This window comes from Meriones unguiculatus, chromosome 14, assembly GCF_030254825.1.
Source record: "Meriones unguiculatus strain TT.TT164.6M chromosome 14, Bangor_MerUng_6.1, whole genome shotgun sequence".
Classification (NCBI taxonomy): domain Eukaryota; kingdom Metazoa; phylum Chordata; class Mammalia; order Rodentia; family Muridae; genus Meriones; species Meriones unguiculatus.
The window spans coordinates 58,998,700-59,021,554 of NC_083361.1; the positions used below are offsets into that span (position 1 = coordinate 58,998,700).

Sequence of the window (22,855 nt, forward strand, 5' to 3'; positions counted from 1 at the left end):
CTCCTCCAAAAAAGGTCACTGCAAAATCACGCTAAATTCTAAGACCAGGTATCACCTATCAACTTATTTATCTTTAATTGAAATTATTTTTCATGCGACGTATTTTGACTATGTTTTTCCACTTTCCTAATTCCTTCCAGATCCTCCCCATCTCCCTACTCACCCGGCTTTGTTTTTAAAAAAGAAAAAAACAAAAAACAAAAACAAAAACAAAAACAGAACAACAAAATTCAAGAAGCACTTCCTGCCCCAACAAAACCACAAAAGTGAAAATCAAAATAAACCAGCAAAAGATAGATAAGATTAAAAAAATGCCCACACAAATGAAAATGAGACAAAAACTGCCCCCCCCCAACAACAAAGCAACACAGGGTTCATTTTGTGTAGGACAGCTGCTCTTAGACACAGTGCCTCCCTTAAGGAGGGGTTAATCTACTCAGTAAGACTCTATTGGGTAAAACTGATTTTTTTTTTCCTTTAGCAGTGGGTATCAGTTGCAGGTAGTTCCTTTGATAAGGGTGGGAGTTCATGTCTACTTTCCCTCTCAGTGCTGGTATCCCATCCACCTTAAACCTGAGCAGGCCTTATGTGTGCTGTCACAGTTCTCTGTGAGTTTCTATGGGCAAAACCCTGTTGTATCTGGAAGAAACACTGTTTTCTTGGAGCCATCTAACACCTCTGGGCCTTACAATCTTCCACTGCTTCCTCCTGAGAGATCTCTCATCTTTAAGGGGAATGCTTCAGTGAAGACACCTGATTAAGGACTCAGTGCTCAGAAGTCTCTTGCTCTCTGCATTTTGTCTACTTGTGGGTCTCTGTGTTTATTGTCAAGAAGCTTCTGCAAGAAGAAGCTTCTCTGATGTGGGCTGAGTGGTGCATTGATTAGGTATAACAAAGATGCCATTAGGAGCCATTAATTGCTGTGTTATTTAGCAGAATAGTAGTACTGGAGTTTTCTCGAGGCCCAAGACCTACCTAGTCTTAGATTACTGGCCATTCTTTCAGAATCAGATATGGGCTCCGTGTCACAGAGAGGGCCTTAAACCCAATCAGAAAGTCATTGGTTACTTCCATAACGTTTGTGCCACTATTGCGCTAGTTCATCTTGCAGGCGGGTCACTGCTGTAGGTTGCAGGGTTTGTAGCTGGGAGATTTGTAACTGACAATTACCTTTCTCCTCTGGTAGTATGCAGACTACCTTTCAGTATCATGAATGCTAGTCAGTACGGGTGAAGGTTCTAGTTAGGCACCAGCTCAACTTCTCTGCTAACAACATACTTTTAAGGACATGTTTTGTTATTAAGTAATAAATGACCATATTAAAAAACTAAACCCATCAATATAGGTAACATATAGACATATAGCAGGAGCACTAGATAAGGTTTATTACTGGTATGCATGAATGTATTCTAATCATTGCTTTGCATGCAAATTAGATAATCATAATATGTATAAGTAATGGGCAAGTCTTCTGATCAATTGTAATTTAGGTGATGGTGGTTAGTGGGTGCTAACACTCAGGTTTCTGGTAGCTTGGAGACCTTACTAGTTGGAAAGAGCCAAGGGTAGACATGGGGAGTGGGAATTGAATAATCTGGCATCAGATCAAGAGAGTACTTATTTGTGATAATTGATGGATTGATTGCTTTCCTGGTTTTTAGAATGATTTAATTAAATGTATTTATTTATTTATGTATACAATTTATTCATTTTATATCCCAATTGTAGCCCCCTCCCTCATTTCCTCCTCGTCCCTCCCTTCCCCCCCCATTTCCTTCCCCTAGTCCACTATAAAGGGGAGTTCTCCTCCCCTGCCATCTGATCCTACCTTATCAAGTCTCATCAGGACTACCTGGCTCCTTTTCCTCTGCGGCCTGACAAGGCTGAAACGCCAGGAGGAAGTGATCAAAGAGCAGGCAACAGCAACCAAGTTCATGACAGAGGCAGCTCCTGCTCCCCTTACTGGGGAACCACATGAAGACTGAGCTGTCCATTGGCTACATCTGAGCAGGGGGTCTAGGCCCTCTCCATGCATGGTCCTTGGTTGGTGCATCAGTCTCTGCAGGACTCCCCTGACTCAGATTTTTTAGCTTTATTGGCTTCCTTGTGAAGCTCCTATCCCCTCTGTGTCTTTCTATTCTGCCTTCTTTCACAAGACTCCCTGAGCTCTGCCCAAATTAGGATTGTGAGTCTCAGCATCTGCTTCGATACCTTGTTGGGTGGAGCCTTTCAGAGGACCTCTGTGGTAGGCCCCCTTCCTTGTTCCTCTCTTCTACCACTGGTGTCTGCTCTCTTTGCTGTTCTGAATGAGATTTAAGCCCCCCCCCAGGGTCCTCCTTGTTGTTTAGCTCCTTTAGTTCTGTAGATTTTAAGATGGCTATCCTATAGTATATGGCAAATATCTGCTTATCAGTAAGGATACACCATGAGTGTTTTTCTGGTTCTGGGTTACCTCACTCAGGATGATCTTTTCTAATTCCATCCATTTGCCTGAAATTTTCATGATTTCCTTGTTTTTAATAGCTGAGTAGTATTTCATTGAGTAAAATGTTCCATAACTTCTGTATCCATTCTTCTGAGGGACATCTAGTTTCTGTTTTAAAAAGTATCTTGAGAATTTCATACAATGTATTTTGAATATATTCATTTTTCGATTCCTCTAAGATCCACTCCTGCCTCCCTACCCACATTGAAAACACACACACTGTTCAGTTTGTGCTGTCTGTAGATTCTTCCATTGATGTCTATCCATTGGAACATTGAAAATCTACTAGTGACTATCCCCTTAAAAAGTTATTCTCCCTCTCCAAGTAGCTATCAATTCTCAACACCTTCTCCACTAAAGATGAAATAGTGTGACCACCTCCACTCTTCACGCTAGGAATTGTCTGGCTTAAGTTTTCACAGGCCTTGTGCATACTGACAAATAGTTAGATTTCTTTTTCTTTTCTTTCTTTCTTTCTTTCTTTCTTTCTTTCTTTCTTTCTTTCTTTCTTTCTTTCTTTCTTTCTTTCTTTAACAAATATTCACCATTATACTTTTTTACTTTGTAGGATGCAACTGAAGAGAGGAGTAATAAATAAGCAGCAACTGACAGGACCTTCACCAGGTGCTGTAAGTACATTGCAACTCAGAGTTTTAATCAGAGTGGAGAAAATATAGGGACACATGTTTGTATATTCATCAGTAAAATGCCATCTATTCTATCATTGGTCAAAGAGCAGAAAACAACATATTTAAAGGGAATTTTGTAAGCTTACTTAGAAAACATTATTGTTTAAATTGATTGCAAGTAGCTACTTCAAATGCTGATGGATTTCATACCCACGGGACAAGACATCCTGGAAATTTTAGGTGGTCTTATGAGCTTACAGTTACAGACATTACTTTGCAGATCATTAGAATGTTTCTGCGGGTGGTAATCCCAGAGGCACACATACGTACAATTGCTGGGGTGATGTCTGTGAGCCCTGATTTTCTTAGCTGGCTTAGCTGGACACTTGTTTGTTGGGTATTCCATCTCTGAGTGAAGAATCTTCTAACCTCACCAAGGGCAGGCATTTTCTTTCCTAGTCAGAAGAGCACTGTTTGTGTCCCTGGGAATCCTATGGGTCCCCAAAGATGTCAGAGTAGGGAGGAGCCTTTGGGTTAGTTTTTTTGTTTGTTTGTTTGTTTTTTTGTTTGTTTGTTTGTTTTTTGTCACAGGCAGCCTTCAGTCCCATTCTCAGGATGTTTCTTGCTCCATATGTGTATGGCATAGCCTGGGAGTTACTTTGAAGGATTTCTTTTTGGTTTACCTGGAGAAAGTGGATTCTCTTCAAAGGTCCACTTTTGGAGCCTTTGAAACTAGATACCTTTCTAATCATGAGAGTCATCGTTTTTGACTACAGGAGAGCAACAGTACAAGGCTCTGTCTAAAAGATTCCGCTACAAAGCAAGCCATGGTCACCTCAGATGCAGGACTCTGTTAATTCACAAGTTGGAATGATCGCTATTAGGTCAGTGACTATAAGTCTATCCTATAAACACAGATTATGAGATTTAAACAGGGACTTTGCCACACACAACAGTGATGTCAGCAGCCAATGGTGGGAGCTGCCCTGCCATTCCTGCTTCATCACTTAAAGAGACAGTATCCAGCCTTCTACTCTACATCTATCACATAGACATATTGATTTCCTTTCTAGCAAAACACATATTTCTTCCCTCGTGCTGAAAAGATAAATCTGACAGATTTTAATCAAACGTAGTTGTTCACAACTGTAGAAATGTGTATAGTAACACATGTGAAAACAAAACTCAGCAGCTTCTAAAGGAAGAATTCTGTTGACTGCATTATTTGTAGACAACAATTGTATTAGCACACATGTCTGCACACACAAATATTCATGCACACACATGTACTAATGAAACCTAGGAGTAACATTAATATTCTTCAAGATTCTGTATTTGTTAATAGTGCCAACAACAAAGGTTGGTTTAATTAACTTTCTACTGAAACTGGGCTCTTGGACTGGGTCTATGGCTCAGCTGGTAGAGGGCTTGCCAAGCATGCTTAAATCCCTACTTCACTCCCCAGGACCACATAACACCAGTGTCTTTGTACATGCCTAAATTTCCAGTACTCATGAAGTGGGGGCAGGAGATTTGAAGTTCAAGATCACCCTCCACTATTCACAGAGTTCAAGGCCTGGGAGGCAGGAGACCCTCTCTAAATCAAAGCAAAACAACTACTCTCAAATAAAAAAAAATAGTTATTAAAAGCCAAAGCCCCAAACTACTTCTAGCTTCTCTGTGAGCCTGAGAGTCAGTGATAATGTGTGATGGTCTTAAAGGGTGAGGTCTTTCTCAAGATGCAAGCTGGCTTTCAAAGGAATATTATGAAAAGGGGACATAAGATCCTGGAGTCACCACACCTCTTCCTCCATCCAGCTCCTCTCCACACTGTGTTCAGTTTTAGCTGCGATTTGACCACGTGTGCTACAGAGCGCTTGCATTATTTCTCTGAGCAACTCTGAGGGGCTCTCACTATTGTTTTCAACACATCAGAGGAGAGCAACGATTTTTTTTCTCTTTTGAACGTAAATGGACATTTAAACCGATGATACCAAGATGATTTTCAAAAGTCTGTGGGACAGACACCCAAAACGAACAAGGCTTGGTGTGTTTTTGTATCTTTCATTGATTCCCATGAATGGTTCCCGTCATTACAGGTGATTTGTGAGTTGGGTTTAAATGATAATTTTAGATATATCTGAGTTTTCTTTTCTCCAAAGTATAGATGTGATTACATTTTCAGTAGAATTTTCCATTCTGGATACTTCATTTTACATCTATTAGCGATGTCCTGTCTTAGGATCTTGACAATTTTATTTTTATTTTTTTTTTAGTTTTTAAAAAGATATTTAAAAAATTTATTCATTTATTACAGTTAGTCACTTTGTATCCCAGCTGTAGCCCCCTTCCTCATCCCCTCCCAATCTCACCCTCCCTTATTCACCTGCTCTCATGCCCCTCCCCAAGTCCACTGATAGGGAAGGTCCTCCTCCCCTTCCCTCTGACCCTAGCCTATTAGATCTCATCACACTAACTGCATTGTCTTCCTCTGTGGCCTGGTAAAGCTGCTCCCCACTCAGGAGGAGGTGATCAAAAAGAAGAGATCTTTATTATTATGATTTACTAACTTTATTAGTTTATTTATAGATCATTTTACATTTTTTAATTTAATTAATTTTTTTATTTATTACAGTTTGTTCACTTTGTATCCCAGCTGTAGCTCCTCCCCTATCCCCTACCAAACTCACCCTCTCTTTCTTATCTCCTCCCATGCCCCTCCCCCAGTCCACTGATAGGAGAGGTCCTCCTCCCCTTCTATCTGACCCTAGCCTACCAGTCCTCATCAGGACTGGCTGCATTATCTTCCTCTGTGGCCTGTTAGGGCTCCACACACACACCCCACTCCCAGGGAAGGTGATCAAAGAGCCAGCCACTGAGTTCATATCAGAGATAGCCCCTGTTTCCCTTACTAGGGAACACACTTGGACACTGAGCTGCCATGGGCTACATCTGTGCAGGGGTTCTAGGTTATCACCATGAATGGTCCTTGGTTGGAGTATCAGTCTCAGAAAAGATCCCTGGGACCAGATTTTTTGGTTCTATTACTCTCCTTGTGGAGCTCCTGTCTCATCCAGGTCTTTCTTTCTCCCCTTCTTTCATTAGATTTCCTGCACTCTGCCCAAAGTTTGGCTATGAGTCTCAGCATCTGCTTTGATACCCTACTGGTTAGAGTCTTTCAGAGGCCCTCTGTGGGAGGCTACTGTTCTGTTCCCTGTTTTCTCCCTCTTCTGATGTCTATCTCACTTGCCTTTCTGAATGAGGATTGAGTATCTTACCAGGGTCGTCTTTCTTGCTTAGCTTCTTTAGGTGTACAGATTTTAGCATGGTTATCCTATATTATATGTCTAATATCCACTTATAAGTGAGTATATACCGTGTGTCTTTCTGTTTCTGGAATACCTCACTCAGGTAATCTTTTCTAGTTCTCACCATTTGTGCCTGCAAATTTCATGATTTCCTTGTTTTTAATTGCTTCATAGTATTCCATTGTGTAAATGTACCACAATTTCTATACCCATTTCCTCAGTTTAAGGACAGCTGGGTTGTTTCCAGATTTGGGCTATTATGAATAAAGTTGCTATGAACATGGGTGAGCAAATGTCCTGCTTGTATACTTGAGCATATTTCAGATATATTCCTAGAAACGGTATAGCTGGATCTTGAGGTAGCACTATTCCTAATTTTCTCAGTAAACACCAGATTGATTTCCAAAGTGTTTGTACAAGTTTTCATTCCCACCAGCAATGGAGGAGGGTTCCCCTTTCTCCACATCCTCTCCAATATGTGTTGTCACTTGAGTTTTTGATCTTAGCCATTCTCGTGGGTGTAAGGTGAATACCAAAAGCAATCTACAGATTCAATGCAATAAAAATGGCCATCTTGGCAAACATAAAAAAACTCAGAGGCTGTATCATCAGTCAGTAGTAGTGTATATAAGCAACCCAAAGCCTTACTTATGCATTTCATCATTTAAGAAGTTTGATTTTTTTGCATTTTATTTTTCTAATTTTAAGATTATGTTAAGATATGTGATTTAAGAAGAAACATGTATTGGAAAGAAACATGTTAAAGAAGAGGTAATGCATATATAGTCACTTGCCATGTGGGATCAAATGTAATTGCTTTCATTGAGCAAAACCAGAAAATACTTTTCCTTTTAAAATGGAGCTTTAGAAGTCTAACCACAGTATTTGGACATTGTAATTTCTAAGTATCTAAAACTCTCTCTCTCACACACACACACACAAAGTAAGAGAAGCCCACAAAATGAGTGGGCTCATGCATTTAGATAATATGATGCCTTCTTTAACTAACCCCAGCCATGAACTCAGTGACTAAACATTTGTCTCAATTTCTGCCTGGCTGATAGTGTTTGAAATCTTAGCCCAAAATGAAAGGTGTCTGTGACCCAGAAAATACGTGATTCTTTCCTGAGAGAATGTTTGCGATTCTCCAAAGCATGGCTGAAAGATGATGTGAAGAGGGGGCATAAATACGGCTGGGAGGATGATTTACACAAAGGCTTAGACAGCAATCCTGCCCCTTTGCCCTGGGCAGAGTACTCTCAGGCAGCTCTAACCCAGCACAGTGCTTTGAAGCAATATTTTACAAGTATCAAGGTTTCTTATTTTTTCTTTTTTCCCTTCCTTCTTCCTTTTTCTTTCTTTCCTTTCTTCCTCTCTCCCTTCCTCCTTCCTTTTCTTCTGTCCTTTCTTCCTCTCTCTTTTCCTCCTTCCTTCTTTCCTTCTGTCCTTTCTTCCCCCCTGCCTTCCTCCCTTCCTATCTTCCTTCTTTCCTTCCTTTCTTTCTTCCTTCCTTTTTCCCCTTGTTTATTTCTTTTGTACCAAAGAAGTAATTTATTTTTTAGGTCATTTCAAACTGGCAAGTGGCCAACAACAATTTGTGCCAAAGCTGGGTGCAAAAGGTATTGTGAAACACCAAGCACAAGAATTTTCTAGAAAGAAAAAAACAAAAAGGAAGATTATTCATCTTTCTATTTGGCTTATAAAAATCTGCTTACAATTACCTCTTGTTTATAGGCACTTCTGTAAAATTTCTCGGTTGAGAAAGGCAGAAAGCTGAAAAGTTTGTGAAAGCTTCACAAAGGGAGGGAAGGGAAGCAGATTGACAATGTGATTTAGCTGATTGTCTGCAAGTCTTGGGGTGATAGTGAGACTGTTGACTAGGAGAATGAAAGAATGTGATCTCATTTGCTTCTCCAGAAAGGCACTTCAAGAACTTTACTGATGATCAAAGCTGCTGTCAGTGTAAAATGTCCCATCCCAGTGACACATCGGATTGAAGGAGGTAGATCCTCACGTCGGATTGGAGGAGGTAGATCCTCCCAGCAGAAGGTTCAACACCAGCGCTGGTTGAGCTCACTTATCTCATAGGCGTGGAGATGGTCTTCAAGAGAAAGTGCCGTGTGTGGGCATCTTCACCAAGCACTCAGGTCAGCGCTTCTCAACCTTCCCAACGCTGTGACCCTTTAACACTGTTCCTCATGGTGATTCCAGCCATACACTCCTTTGTTCATTGGCTTGTTTGCTACTTCGTAACTTAGTTTTGCTACCGAATGAATCTTAATGTAGATATCTGATATACATGATATACGGTATGTGACCCCTGTGAAGGAGTCATTTGACCCCAGTGGGCTTGAGAGTCACAGGTTGAGAAACAGCAACTTTGGCTATTATTATTATTATTATTATTATTATTATTATTATTATTTACAAAGAACACACAACTTCACCACGTTTACCATGCCACGAAGTCCTTAGCATTGTGACTGAATTACGTAAGGCAGCCAAACATTCGGGGGTTAACTGTGATCCCAGTGTTTCCGTGTCCCATCCCACAGTTTCCAAGTAAAGTCTTTCTCACACAGCTCCAGCTAACACGATAGACATTGTATATGTCAGATTATTATTTTACAGGTATTCACTAGCAATCATAACGCCACTGTCATTATCATTTAGTAAATCCCATTTTGTAGCTTATAAAAGAGGAAATGCTAATAATTTTCCTTTTTGGGGGCTGGTGTTCCGTTTAGCCTTCAACCTAATTTAAAACATGACATTTTTTTTAAAAAACCCCACTAACACTGGAAAACAACAGAACTGGGCTTGATCCTTTGCTTGGCCTCTGCTAGATGTTTGACCCCAGAGAAGTTTCTAGCATATTTAAGCCCATATATATACACCTGAGAACTTAAAAAAATTAAGTCTGTGAAGCATAGTGACTTCTAGGACAGAGAAAGCCACTTCTGGGTGTTCAATTTAGTAAAATTCTACTCTGATAGAGCTAACGTCATCCATTGCTGTCCAAAGCACCCAGCCTTCCCCAGGATTAGTTACTTGGCTAGCTCACTATGCAGCTAGTAATTCAGAGATAATCATGTTACCAAGATGCTATTTAATCTCTGTTTGGCATATCTTGAGTTTTCATCTTCATTAATAGAGCCATCAAAGTTTCATTGGGCCTGACTGGTGCAGGACAGACCAGTGATTCCTGGGGTGGGGGCTGCAGCTTGCATGGGGAGCCTCTGGTTGCCAGATGGCAGGTGCTAATCTGCTTGCTGCAGGAATGGGGGGGCTAAGCTTGCCTGGCCCCTAGCCAATGGGGCTCGCTCTCCCCTCTGATTATACAATAGCCTTGGGGCTGGTATCTGCTCTCCACTGCCTGCTTAAAGGCTCTGGGGGAACGGATGCCTGCAGAAAGGAAGGAATTGTGTTCTGGTCTCCTTATGAAAAAGATTATTTAAAAAATTAATTTATTTAATTATTCACTTTACATCCTGGTTGTAGCCCCATTCCCTTCTCTCCTTCCAGTCCTCCCCTCCCTTCCTCTGTCCTCCCACCTCACCTATTCATCTGCGAAGGAAAGCTCCCTTTCCCATCCACCCCAGCTCATCAAGTTGCATCAGGACTGAGCCTGTCCTCTTCCCCTGTGGCCTGGCAAGGCAATCCTGCCAGGGGAAAGTGATCAAAAAGCTGGCAAGTGAGTGAGTCCTTGTCTGATGCAGTCCCCACTTCCCTTACTAGAGGACCCACATGAAGCCTAAGCTGCCCAGATCCCTGTGAATGGTAGCATGATACAGGGCAAGGATGTAAACCTGGGTGTCAGGGAAATGTGGCCTTGAACTTGGACTCCACCAGTTAATTACTGTGTTATTGTGTTTTCTCTTCCTATCACAAAATTCCTGAGGCTGGGTATTTATCAAGAAAAAAATTCTGCTTGTATACTCAGTCTTAGAGGAACCCAGCTTGCACCAACTCTGTTGAGGGCTCCTGGCTGCGTCACCCATGGTACAGGGCATTGGATTTAAAAATGCTTTTGAGAAGGAGAGGTCATGTGACAGAAAAGAAGCCAGAATGAGGAGAAAAGAGCATCCATATGTTCCTCCAGGCTCCACTTCTTGTTGTTGTCCTTGCTTTTTAAAGTTTGTATTCTCTCATATATTACATTGTGAGTGCAGTTTACCCTCCTGCTCCTCCCCCAGTCTCTTCTCCCATGTCCCCTCTCCCCCAGATCCATTCCTCCCATACCCCCTCCCCACCCCGGACAAGAGCCGGCCACCCAGGGACATCAACCAACATGGTATATCAAGCTACAATAAGACCAGGCACATACCATCATATCACGGGGAGATGAGACAACCCAGTAGGAAGAGTTCTAGGGCCCCACAAGCAGGCGAAAGAGTCAGGGACATAGGCTTCGCTTCTTAAAACCCACCAGAGCTCAGCATCACCCCATTGAGGTCCAGGCTCACAGCACAAACTCAGCCTCACCCAGCACATTCGTAACAGTCAATGTGCGTGAATGGATGCTGTCCCTTTACCCCTTCGAGCTTCGTATCCCTTTTGCACCAGGCTGTTACCTTGGTTATATCAGCACAGTGGGCATGCCACAGATTGATCAAGAAGGAAGCCAGATGAAGACCGATCCATAGACCCCTGGTTCAGCTGTGCCACTAGAAGAGGCCAGAGAAGCTCTTCCTCAGGTCACCCATCTATCCCAGGGTTGTATGTGGTCATGAGGATGGGTGGGGACTCATGATCGGTGGGATGGATTTGGAGATGTCACAGGATATTACCACCCAGTGCCATGCATTAATTTGAAGGCGTGTTCATAAAACTCAAAACCTATTCTGATGGTTAGTATTTATTGCCATCTTCACAGTGGGGGAGGGCCTCTTGATATGCCCAGGGTGTATTATCTAGATTGCATGCATTGAGAAGGTAAGGCACACCTAAGTGGCTGGGATCCTAGATTGTATAGAACGGAGAGAGGGAGCCTAGCATGCATTCATCTGTTGCTCTCTGCTTCTTTGTTCTTTATTATGTGACTGACTCCCTCAGGCTCTTGCCACTGTGACTTCTGACAGGGAGAGACTCTATCAGTCATCTCTGAGCAGAAATAAACCTTTTCCTCCCCTAAGTTGCTTTCGTCAGAGTATGTTATCACAGCGAGAGGAAAAGAAATCAAGGCATTGTGTTAGGTGGGAGGAAAACAAAAGGAAACAGAAGAAAGTCAGTGCAGCATGTACACAAAGGATGAGGAAATCCTGTTTTTCAAGAACAGATTGGCAGTTCATCACTCTTTAGTAGCTCTAGTGCTTGTAGGCCAAGAGAAGAGAGAGAGAGGATGGGAAGGGAGGGGATGGACAAATAAATGAATGAAAGGCTGTCTGATGTTTGTGTGCTATGGAAGGAATCACTGAGTGTGCACTCCTCACTGTGCTGTCCCTGGGTCAAAAAGAAAAACAAAAATTCTAGTGAGAAGGAGGGATCCAAAGAGGAGACTCCAGTTTACAAGAGTTCGGTGGGGGCTTCCTGCTCACAGCACCTCAACTGGCACCTGTCGTCTGTGGCGTGGCTCCCAGTCTTGTTTCTCTCTCTGTATAGGATAGGAAGAAGTCTTAGGATCAACATGCAACTACAATGAAGCAGAATAGCCTGAGAGCCTCATTTCATCATGTCTGAACTCTGAACCTTTCAGACTTCAGTTGCTTGAAGGCATTCCTGAGTTTTTCTCATTTGTCATAGTAGATCTTTAAAATTTTTTAAAAAATAGTTAATTTTACTTTATTTTATGTGCATTCGTATGAAGGTGTCAGATCCCTTGGAAATGGAGTTACAGACAGCTGTGAGCTGCCATATGGGTGCTGGGAATTGAACCTGGGTCCTTAGGAAGAGCAGACAGTGCTCTTAACCACTGAGCCATCTGTCAAGCCCCTAAATTTTTTTTTAACTATGTCTTTATTTATTTGGACTCAGTCCTCATGAAGCCTTCAGAACGTGTGATTATTGTTCTTGTTCAGTCATCTGAGAAGTTTCTGGATTTCCAGATGTTTGACCCTGTAATGAACTATAGCCACTTTGTAGGTAGGAGGCCAGAGATATACTGCAGTGTAAGAAAGCACTACAGAAGGCTCCCAATACATCCAAGTCTCCAAGAAATTATCAGTGTACAGTGGAATACACTTTGCTAATTTATGATTTTTAAGTGTAGGTTTATTGGAATGATATCTTTATTACTATGGTAATAATAATTATCACCAAATACAGTGAAGAAGAAAGTTCCCTCCAAATGACATCATCCACAAAGGTCTTGTCTTGTAAAAATAAATAAATAAATAAACAGACAAAAAAAAAGAACATAGCTTTAGGAAGAGGAAAGAATGATCTACTCACTTCCATTTTTGGAAGCTTAACTCTGGAATAACCCTGAAGATAACAATATGTTGGAGAGAGACTAACTCTAGCCACTCTTCTGTTCACACGAGTACCTCATTCTGTGTGTACATTTTTCTTTATTTTCTCCCTTCTTTTATTTCCTCCTTCTTGGTTGACCTGTAGGATGCCTCATCTAGAGAAGGCAGTGCTTGGCTCAGGGATGAGGGAGGACGCAGGCCACACCAACCCAGTGCTTGCTTGGCATGCTGCTTGATGTTATAAGGAATAAGAAGTTCTCATTTCTAGACCAGCCACCTAGAGTTAGTAACATTCGATAACAAGGTTCAGTCCCAGAAGGAAGTTGATGAATAGAGCAAACTGACGGGCACAATGGTGAGATGTCTATGATAACATGGCTGACTGCCTGGATTCACTCATCCTAATGCTAGAATGCTTTAGACTACTCCCTTGTAGAGATTAATTTGTTCCTCCTTTTGGTTTTCAGTTGATTTGAGTTGACTTATCGTGTGCAAATGAAAGATGTATGAATAATATTCTAAGCTAGGGACACAAACCATAAGAATGCATATACTATACACATAACCATATGCATACATCCATCAGACATTTAGAACATGCTTGTTTTATAGACGGGACAGCCTCTGACAACAAAATCACACGACAGACACCTTTGAATTATTTCAGACAAAGAGAAGAAGTCTTCGTGAAAATTTAAGAATATTTGTCACATTGGGTAGCTGAGTTTGTGTGTGTATGTTTATACTTATGGACATGTACACATATACTTTTTTGAATTACATTTATTGATATATGGGATATACTTTTTTTTCTTCAATAACAAAAACACTAATGTGGACTTGTGGTAGTTCGGCTGTGCCTCATCCTATCACCAGACAGTAGTATCCTAGAAATTCTCTGCCAACAGTTTCACTTATGGACACATTTGTCCCAGGGCATGAAGAACTGCTTTCTCAGCCATAGGCTGACCTCTGTGACCTTGGACAATTTGCTTAACCTCTCAGTGCTTTTCAGTTTTTATGGGTAAAATGGAGATAATAATAGTAGATACTTCAACGAGTTGTTGTTAAGTAATAAATAAGGAGAAGTATTCTAGGTACTTAGAATAGGTGGGTGAGCAAGAGAGGCCGTTGTGATCAGCTTTGCTATTGCTAGTTCTCTTGCTACAATAGACTTTTCCCCAGTGGTGTGGAGTACTTGCACGCATGCGCACACACAGTGTTTCATTTGTTCATGTGAAGCTACGCTACAGAGTCACATGCTCAAGTATTCAAGTCACATTCTCATTCCTTGCAGGCCAATGAAATTGGAGATATTTTCCCCCCTTCAAAGATTTCTTTTCAACAACAATCTCTGAATCCAGTACCACATATGAGTCCCTGGGAAACACATTTGTTTCTGCAGAAGAGTTAAAAAAACTTTTTTTTAAACATAAATGTGGTCTGGTCTTCTTGAATGCCTTTAATCAAGATGGGAAGCATCATGATTTAGAACTCTGGTTACAGCTGTTATCCTGTGAGCAGACCTAATTGCAGGAGATGGAATGTTATTTTGACAAGTTTCTTTCTCTTTAACTTCACATACCACTCAAACTCAAAAGAACTGTCTGAAGCAAAACCAGTCTTCTATGTCATTGGTCATTTAAGATATTTTGCAAGTTGGACCCCCTGAAAGTCAATGTGTTCCATGCTGCTGACATACACAGAATGTTGGATCTGTCACATCTGAAGGTTTTCTTTGTTTATCATTTTTTCCCATAAAGCCATGCTTTCCAAAGTCTAAAAAAAAAATGTATTGATAGTAAGATCTTCCCTTGCCTAGAAAAATTCTTTTGTATTAACAACTATACAGTTGTTAATGGTAACACATGACTCTCAACCTGTGTAAAATCAGAAGAGGAACTGACTTGTTATTTTTTCGAGGTTTGATGACTGTGTATCCTTAGATCTGGGCATTGCTTTATCCAAATTTAGGAAAATATGTCTTTATCCACTGCTCAGAGTTGAGGATGACATTGAAGGATGGATTTCTTTAATTTTCCAAGTGAAAATTTCAACCATTTTGTTTTTGTAGCAAAACAAAAACAAAGCCAGGGTGTAGGAAATCAAAATCCTTTAATGTTCAGATTTCATCACCTGTGCCACTGCTTTCAACAGAATCTGGAAGATTCTGGGTCTGCATTTTTTTCTCTTCTCTTCATGATTCTATGATTGACTTCTGATGTTTTAACAGTAAACAAAGTTCTTCATTTTATATCATGGATTGACAGATCTATTCTCCGCCTTTGATGTATTGAGAATACTTATTTCTACATTGTTCTATTTGTTCATTGGACCTTAAGATAGATGGCAAAACTTAAGTTTATAGTTCAACAGTTACAATTATAGACCCAGGCATTATAGAAAGATGGACCACAGGTTTTTGGTTTATAAATATCAAACACATTTTAAAATATGGGGTTGGGAAGTGTTGGTGAGATGGCTTAGTGAATAAAAGTGCTTACCCCTAAGCCTAACAACCTGATCTACATGGGATTCCCTGGGATCTATATGGTGGAATGAGAAAATCAGCTCTTGCAAGTTGTTCCCTGACCTGCACATATGTTAAACATGGTACGTGTGCCCCCTCTAAATAAATGTTACACAATTATTAAGTAAACAGAGATCAGGAGTTAAATTTTGATAGTGGTTAGGAACTGTTCTGTGTTGGTTAGGTAGCACTAGAAGGTGTATTAGAACACTCTCCATTTGTTGACACATGGAGATGTTGGTGACCAGTTAGTTCTGTAGAAAGGCACGTCAGAGAAGGCTACCCCATTGAGCTTCCTAGAATCAATCAACTTGTTTTTCCTTTTCCTTTAAAGACAGGGTCTCTTGCATTGTAGACTAGCCTCAAAGTCACTATTATAAGCAGAGCTGACTTTGATCTTTTTGCCTCCATTGCTGGACTGCTGGCATTATAGGCCTACATTGCTGTGCCTTGTTGTACGTGGTACCAGGGATCTGACCCAGGGCTTTGTGTATGCTAGGGAAACACTTCACTGAATGAGCTACAGCCCTGACCTTTCATGGAATATTTGTAAGTTCCAAGCGCTTCTCCAGAGCGGAGCTCAAACTTTAGACTTAGATGTTGTGCAACCGGAAGCAATGCCATACCCAAAACACTAAGTACTCCTAGGTAATGCTTTTCAGTCCACAGACCCATCTTCTACTCACCCATCCTGTTTATGCTTCTTCCATCACCCTCCTGGTCTACCCTTGGCTTGGTCATTGTCCACTATTGTTTTTACAGGTGAGGCTGAGTTGCTGTGAATTGTGTGGTTGAAGATGTCTAGCAGCATTCCAGCCTGCATACCACACAGTCTAGAGCTCAGTTTTACATTGATAATCATCCCAATACTTGATCAACCCCAAGACCTCATCCTGAGGTATCTCTCTTTACATAGCATCGCAGTAAATCTAGGACATCCTCTTCCAGCTCCCTGGTCTCTTATACTTACCTAGAAACTTTCAGTTTAAAACTCCAGAAGGGTAACATAAACTCATCATACAACTAAATGCCTCTGGGATAGAAGAATAAGGGTTAATGTCTTAGCACATTGTTTCATAACTACATTTAGAACTACATTTCATTTGTAATTTTTGTCATACCAATAACCGACGATTGGACCTAGGACCTCAAGCATGCTAGGCAAATGCTTCTCTTTTGAATGCCAACCCCAGCCCAGTACATTTCCCTTCAATGGATGGCTTTGGATAATGGCTTAAGCATAGCGATGTTGAGTCTCAATAGATAAACAGATCCATAGGTTTCATAAGAAGTTTCTTTTGTGAATCTTGTTTTTATAACCTGATGGCCTTCTTATCATTTCTTATACCTAGAAATGATGGTTAGATGTCCAGAAACCATCACCCAATGAGAGGGCTCAAGGACATGTGAAAGATCAACTTAAGCCTGCAACGTTGTGCTCTGGAGGGAGATCTGGATATTGAAGAAGCGTGGGAGAATTCAGTAGTCAGTGACTTCTGCATGGTATTTGCATGCAGGGAACTTTGAAAAGGTTACATTTCTGTTCTGTGTTCATATTTACTTTGCGTTAAGGTTATGGGATGTCTTTGGCGATGTTACTGTTGCTATTTTTATGAACTCCAAATCAGTGTTCAAGTGGAATAGAGTGAAATTTTGAGCCCCGGCGACAATAACTATATTTTATGTTCCTGTAACATTCAAGCTGTAGTATGTCTGAGAGTCGGAAAAAAGTTGCTCTTTGCCTCGAACTCTGTGTAAGAAAGAAACTTTTGGTTATAAATTTTAGAGATTCTCCTCCCCCATACACACACTTTATACTTACAGCAAAGTCAAATGTGGATCTAACCCGCTTTGAGTAGGGTTGGCAAAATATCAAATATTTGCCTGGTTTTTGAGAGGGAGGAAAATCATAGCTTTTCATGAACCCACATCATTTCCCTGAGTTATAGATGTGAACCTGTGTCAGTGCAGCTTTTGATCTAGGGAGCCCACCAAATACAGGTCCTGTGTGGGAAGTGAGAAAGGGGTGTGTAACTGGAACATCATTCCGATCCAGGTTCATAATGTGTGATTCTGCCTGGATAGAATTTCATGTAAAAGGATTCTTTATTCATCTAGTCTGAAGATACAAAATTTTATAAGGCGATTTTGGTGAAACAGTTTGAAAGCATTCAGAATCAGTCCCCCCAAACTGGGTATGAAGTAGCTCCATGTGATCTATACTCAGCTGTCTTCTAGGCATGTTTGGTCACAGGGTCTATATATGTATATATGCATGCATGTATGACTTATGTATTTATCATTTATATGTCTATTGATTAATCTACTGTTCATTCACATGTTTTTGATTCACCGTGTTTCAACATGTGGATGAGATTATAAGTTCTTTGAAAGTCAGGGATCAAGATCTCAAGAAATAAATACCTTTTCACAAGGACATCCACTTCTCATCTTAGAAATCTTGTCAGTGACCATGTGCTGGGGTGAACTGGGTAGTTCTTATAATAATATTTTTTAATGGATGCTGAATTTGAACCTGAGATAAAGCGAGTCATTTAGTATTTCCTCTGCGCCTCTTGCCCCGTCTATTTCCTTCATGCTAGAGTTGGAGGGGGTGCCATGCTTTGAAGGGGTGATGCCCTACAAGCCAGGCAGAAATAGGGCTTTTGGCAGATGGCATATTAAAGTGCATGGATCGTGTTGGTGACTGTCAGTGGAAGTCTCTTTCTGGAGACTAGGACACTTTTTTTCTTCTAGTCACTCCTTGCACCTCCCTTTGGGATTAGAGGCCTATTAGTTTACACCCAGGACAGTGGTGAGTGGCCCGGTGCAGCGTGGTGAAAATGCACCTTATGCCTGAAGGTGGCCACTGAGTTATGCTAGTCTGAACTTCACAGGCTGGATGACCCCTTGAACTGCTAGACCTTGTTTACCTGAGTGCTATCTATTTGACTCTTGTAGACCAAGTTCTCTCTGTCCACCAGTACACTGCCTCCAGACAGGGCCGGCTCCCCAAGTCTGACTACCTAGAAAAGCGCTGCCTTGAGTCTTCCGGCGTCATGTCATTATGTAATAAACTTTCTCTTTAGGAGTCATAGAGAGAGCCTACAAATGTAAAGGAGATTCCATGCTCCTTTATTGAGCACCCAGTACATGCTTGGTGGTTGACTTGATGCTGGGAACAGCATGGGAAATGGAAAAGAAAAAACACTCCAATGGGGATAGGCAAGCAAAATGGAAAGGCAGTTAGATACTAACATGATGAAAGAGTAGGCACAGCTTAAACATGCAGGGACATTTCGGTTATGTCAGATAACTTGAGCTTCATCCTGCCTTTACAAGTAAGTCTTAGTAGTCCTGAAATACTGTGAAAGTCCGTGATCTCATGGGACCATCATCTACGAAACACAGGAGTTTAACCTGGTGATTAAAAAAAAAAACCTCTTATAATCCTAAAGGGTTGCATTATTGCAACAGCGAATCTTGATCAGCGGGTGAATATGTGGCAAGCACTGGACAGAGGCCTCTCCATTTTGTTTAATAGTCATTACTGTGGACCTGCTGTGTTAACTTGCAGACAAATAAACTTGAGCATGGCTGTGGTGGCACCAGGGGAGAATCTTGACAACCTTTAAAGGAGAACTTCCCTCAGTTCACCTCACTTCCCTGGTGTGTGTGTGTGTGTGTGTGTGTGTGTGTGTGTGTGTGTGGTGTGTGTGCGTGTGCATGCGCAGATGCACTTGTCCACGCATATGCGTGTGAAGGGCAGACACTGATGTTCAGGGGTCTTTCTCTGTGGTTCTTTACCTTATATTTCAGACAGTGTCTCTCACTGAACCCCAAGCTCACAATTTTGGATACACAGGATGGCCAGTGAGGTTCACAGATCTGCTTGTCCCCCACTGCCCTCTGCTTCAGCCCAACCCTGGGATTACAGACAAAGGCAGCTGTGCCTGACTTTAACATGGGTGTTGAGGATGTGAACTCAGGGCCTCATGCTGGAGCGGTGACCATTGCATTTTGCTTGCCTATCCCCATTGGAGTGCTTTTTCTTTTCCATTTCCCATTCGGCTCCCAGCATCGAGTCAACCACCAAGCAAATACTGTGTGCTCAACAGAATGAGTATGGAATCTTCAAATTGCATGGAAATTAGTCAGTTCACATCATGTCAAGAGATAAACAAGACTGCTATAACATCCATTCCAGGATTATATATAGGCTTGAGTTAAATGGTTAGGCTCTTGCTATGACTCTGAGACACTGAGCCGTCTCCCTAGCCCTCTTCCTATAAATATATATATTTTCCGCCTTCTTTGGAGGGGTGGTTTGATTCACCCATAAAGTCATCTGTGGTATATTTACAAAACAAAAGCACGTGAACATTTCTTTACATTTGAAAATGGTCAAGTTTAGACCTTGACCATTATTTTAAGCTAAAAAACCTCAGAGGAGAAAGGAAACAAAGCTTCTCTGGTGTGATTTATTTATATTATCTAAAGGAAGGTCCATAGATTTTAAATGGCCATAGCCAATTATCTCCACGAACTATCTCCTTTTGTAGTTGAATCTTTTCGGAATTTCTTTGTGCCAGTTTCAAGTGCTGGAGAACATTTTTTGGTAGACCTGGTCCAGCTCCCTGCTAGGGATCTGTTCATGGTCCTTTGAATAATTTGAAATGAGGATACGAGCAAAGTACTGTCAACATATTCAAAATCATACCACAGGAGAAAAACGCATTGTCATTGTCCCACTCACCTGGCCACCTGATACCCTAACCGTAGAAACAATGATATGGGCAACTACCATGAGAACAGGCTGTCATGGAGATGATGACAGTCAAGGCTCATGTGTGCTCAGCTTCTCCCAGGAGCTTGGATCTTGCTTTGTGTAGCTATTTGTCCCAATGATCCACAGAAATCAATACTAATATGCCCATTTTACAGGGGACAAAACTGAGTCTTCACATTCACAACCAATGAATCTATGTGACCCAGTCAGTAACTGGACAAGTTGGAATTCAAACCCAAGTCAATATAATTTCAGATCTTAGGTGATCAGTGGCTGCATAGCATTAATTTAGAACTTTCCTCCAGGGATTCCTTTCTAACAGGCCAGGTGAGCAGGTTAAACTATATTTAATTGTATAAAGATTTAAATATACCTGGTGTCACTTTAACATTCACAATCAATACATTGAAAAGTCTCCTAAAATGGCAAGGAGCTAGGAAGAACAAAATGTCACATAAACATGACAAATGCTTAGCAGTTCATAATTTGGCCTGTGAGTGGGTAAATGGTATGATACAGAGAGAAAAAGCATGGGCTTGAGGCTGGCCTGCGTTTAGACATGGCCCCACAGGCAGCTATGGAGATGTAGTCCTTGCCCCCCTCTAAGCCACAGAATGGGATTCAAATGTCTACCTTGGGTTAGAGAGATGGCTCTGTGAATCAAAGCGCTTGCAGCCTAAGTGTGGGGATCTAAGTCTGAATCCCCATGTGAGGCTGCATTCAGAGTGTGAGTATCATTAATACCAGTTTTCCTATGGGAGATCAGAGGTGGAGACAGGAATGCTGTAGAAGCTCCAGGGCTGGTGAACCTGGCATACACCTGTGTTCTCTCTCTCTCTCTCCCTCCCTCCCCACCCTCACACACATACCACTCACTTTGTACATGTGTTGTACATGTTTCTGTTGCTATGATGAAACACCATGACCAAGAAAGCAAGTCAGGGAGGAAAGGATTTATTTCATTTATTCTTCCATATTGTTGTTCATCATTGGAGGAAGTCAAGACAGGAACTCAAACAGGGCAGGAACCAGGAGGCCAAACAGGGAGCTGATGCAGGGGCCATGGGGGAGTGCTGCTTACTGGCTTGCTCCTTATGGCTTGCTCAGCCTGCTTTCTCATAGAACCTAGAGCCCGCCAGCCCTAGGGTAGAATCACCCACAGTGGCCTGGCCCCTCCCCCATCAATAGCTAATGAAGGAAATTCCTTACAGCCAGATCTCGTGGAGGCATGTTTTTCAATTAAGGCTCCCTCCTTTCAGATAACTCTAGTTTGTGTGCCAAGTTGACGTCACACTAGCCAGCACCAGCACAACATGCATACACAAAAGTAAAATATCTGCATTGAAGTGATATTAGAAAGAGTGCAGACCATAGATCACCTATGTCGGAACAGTACGCGCGAAGTACTGAATGGCTGCCACCCAATGAATGACAGGAAACCTCTTCAGCAGTAGTCAACTCTTTCTTTTTAAAACTATAAACCAGCATCCCAGCTTCCTGCAGCTATGGGATACAACTGTGACCCAGAGGCTAGGCCTCCACGCATAGCATATGCCACCAGTTCTAAATGAGCCGCTCTCCCTCTGTCTGACTTCATCTCATTCCTCCCATGGGCCAAGTGTCACCCTTCTACCTCAGGGCCTTTGAGCCTCTATCTTTGGCTGAAAAACAAAAATAGGAACGAAAAGAAACTCTTTTTTATCTTTCTACTTTCTTGTCCTCAAGGCCTCAAGTTAAATGTCACTTTCCATAGGGAGTCATCTCTGAATGCCCCCAAATATTAGCCTCTGCTCCGTCTTCCTACTGCTTATCCACTTGATCAACTCCCCTCACTTCTGCTAATATACTTCATGCATCTTTGAATGTCTGCATCCATCACAAGTGTGTACCAGACAGCTACAACTTATGCTCAGTTCTAGGGGTAGGGTATCGGCCGGTACCCAATGAATAATCCCAGAATGAGGAAATACATCCTAGTTTCTTTTCTGTTGCTGTGATAGCCAACATGAGCAAAAGTAACCAAGGGAGGAAAAGGTTAATTCCCATTGTAGGTTAGAGTCCACCATGAAGGGAAGTAGGGCGGAGACACAGGCAGGAACCTAGAAGTAAGAATGGAAGCAGAGACCCTGGACACCTGCTGATTACTGGTTTGCATTTCCTGGCTTGCTCAGCTTGCTTTCGTAAACCATGCAAGACCACCTGACCAGAGATGGCATTGCTTGCAGTAGGCTGGTTCCTCCCACGTCAATCATCAATCACTAAAAACTAGCCTATGGGAGGGTTTTTTTTTTTTTTTTGAATTTTATTTTTTTTCTTATCAGTTACATTTTAGTAACTGTATCCCAGCCGTGTCCCGATCCCTCATTCCCTCCCAGTCGCTCCCTCCCTCCCTCATCTCCACTGTGCCCCTTTCCAAGTCCACTGATGGGGGGGACCTCCTCCCCATTCATCTGATCCTGTTTTATCAGGTATCTTCAGGACTGGCTGCAAAGTCCTCCTCTGTGGCCTACCAGGATTGCTCCTCCCTTGGGGGGTGGGGAGGTCAAAGAGCCAGCCATTGAGTTCATGTCAGAAATAGTCCTTGTTCCCCTAACTATGGGAAACTAATTGGTTACTGAGCTACCACGGGCTACATCCGAGCAGAGGTTCTAGGTTATATCCATACATGGTCCTTGGTTGAATGTTAGTCTCAGAAAGACCCTGT

General features: G+C 41.8%; 1 long non-coding RNA gene across 1 annotated transcript in view; it reads left to right on the forward strand.

The window, feature by feature from the left end:
• Positions 1–22,855, forward strand: part of LOC132647042 (uncharacterized) — a 65,348-nt gene that overhangs the window by 37,387 nt on the left and 5,106 nt on the right. The window contains exons 2-3 of the long non-coding RNA XR_009585329.1: positions 3,054–3,114; positions 8,340–8,569. This is a non-coding gene — a long non-coding RNA (uncharacterized LOC132647042). The remainder of the gene's footprint in view (positions 1–3,053; positions 3,115–8,339; positions 8,570–22,855) is intronic.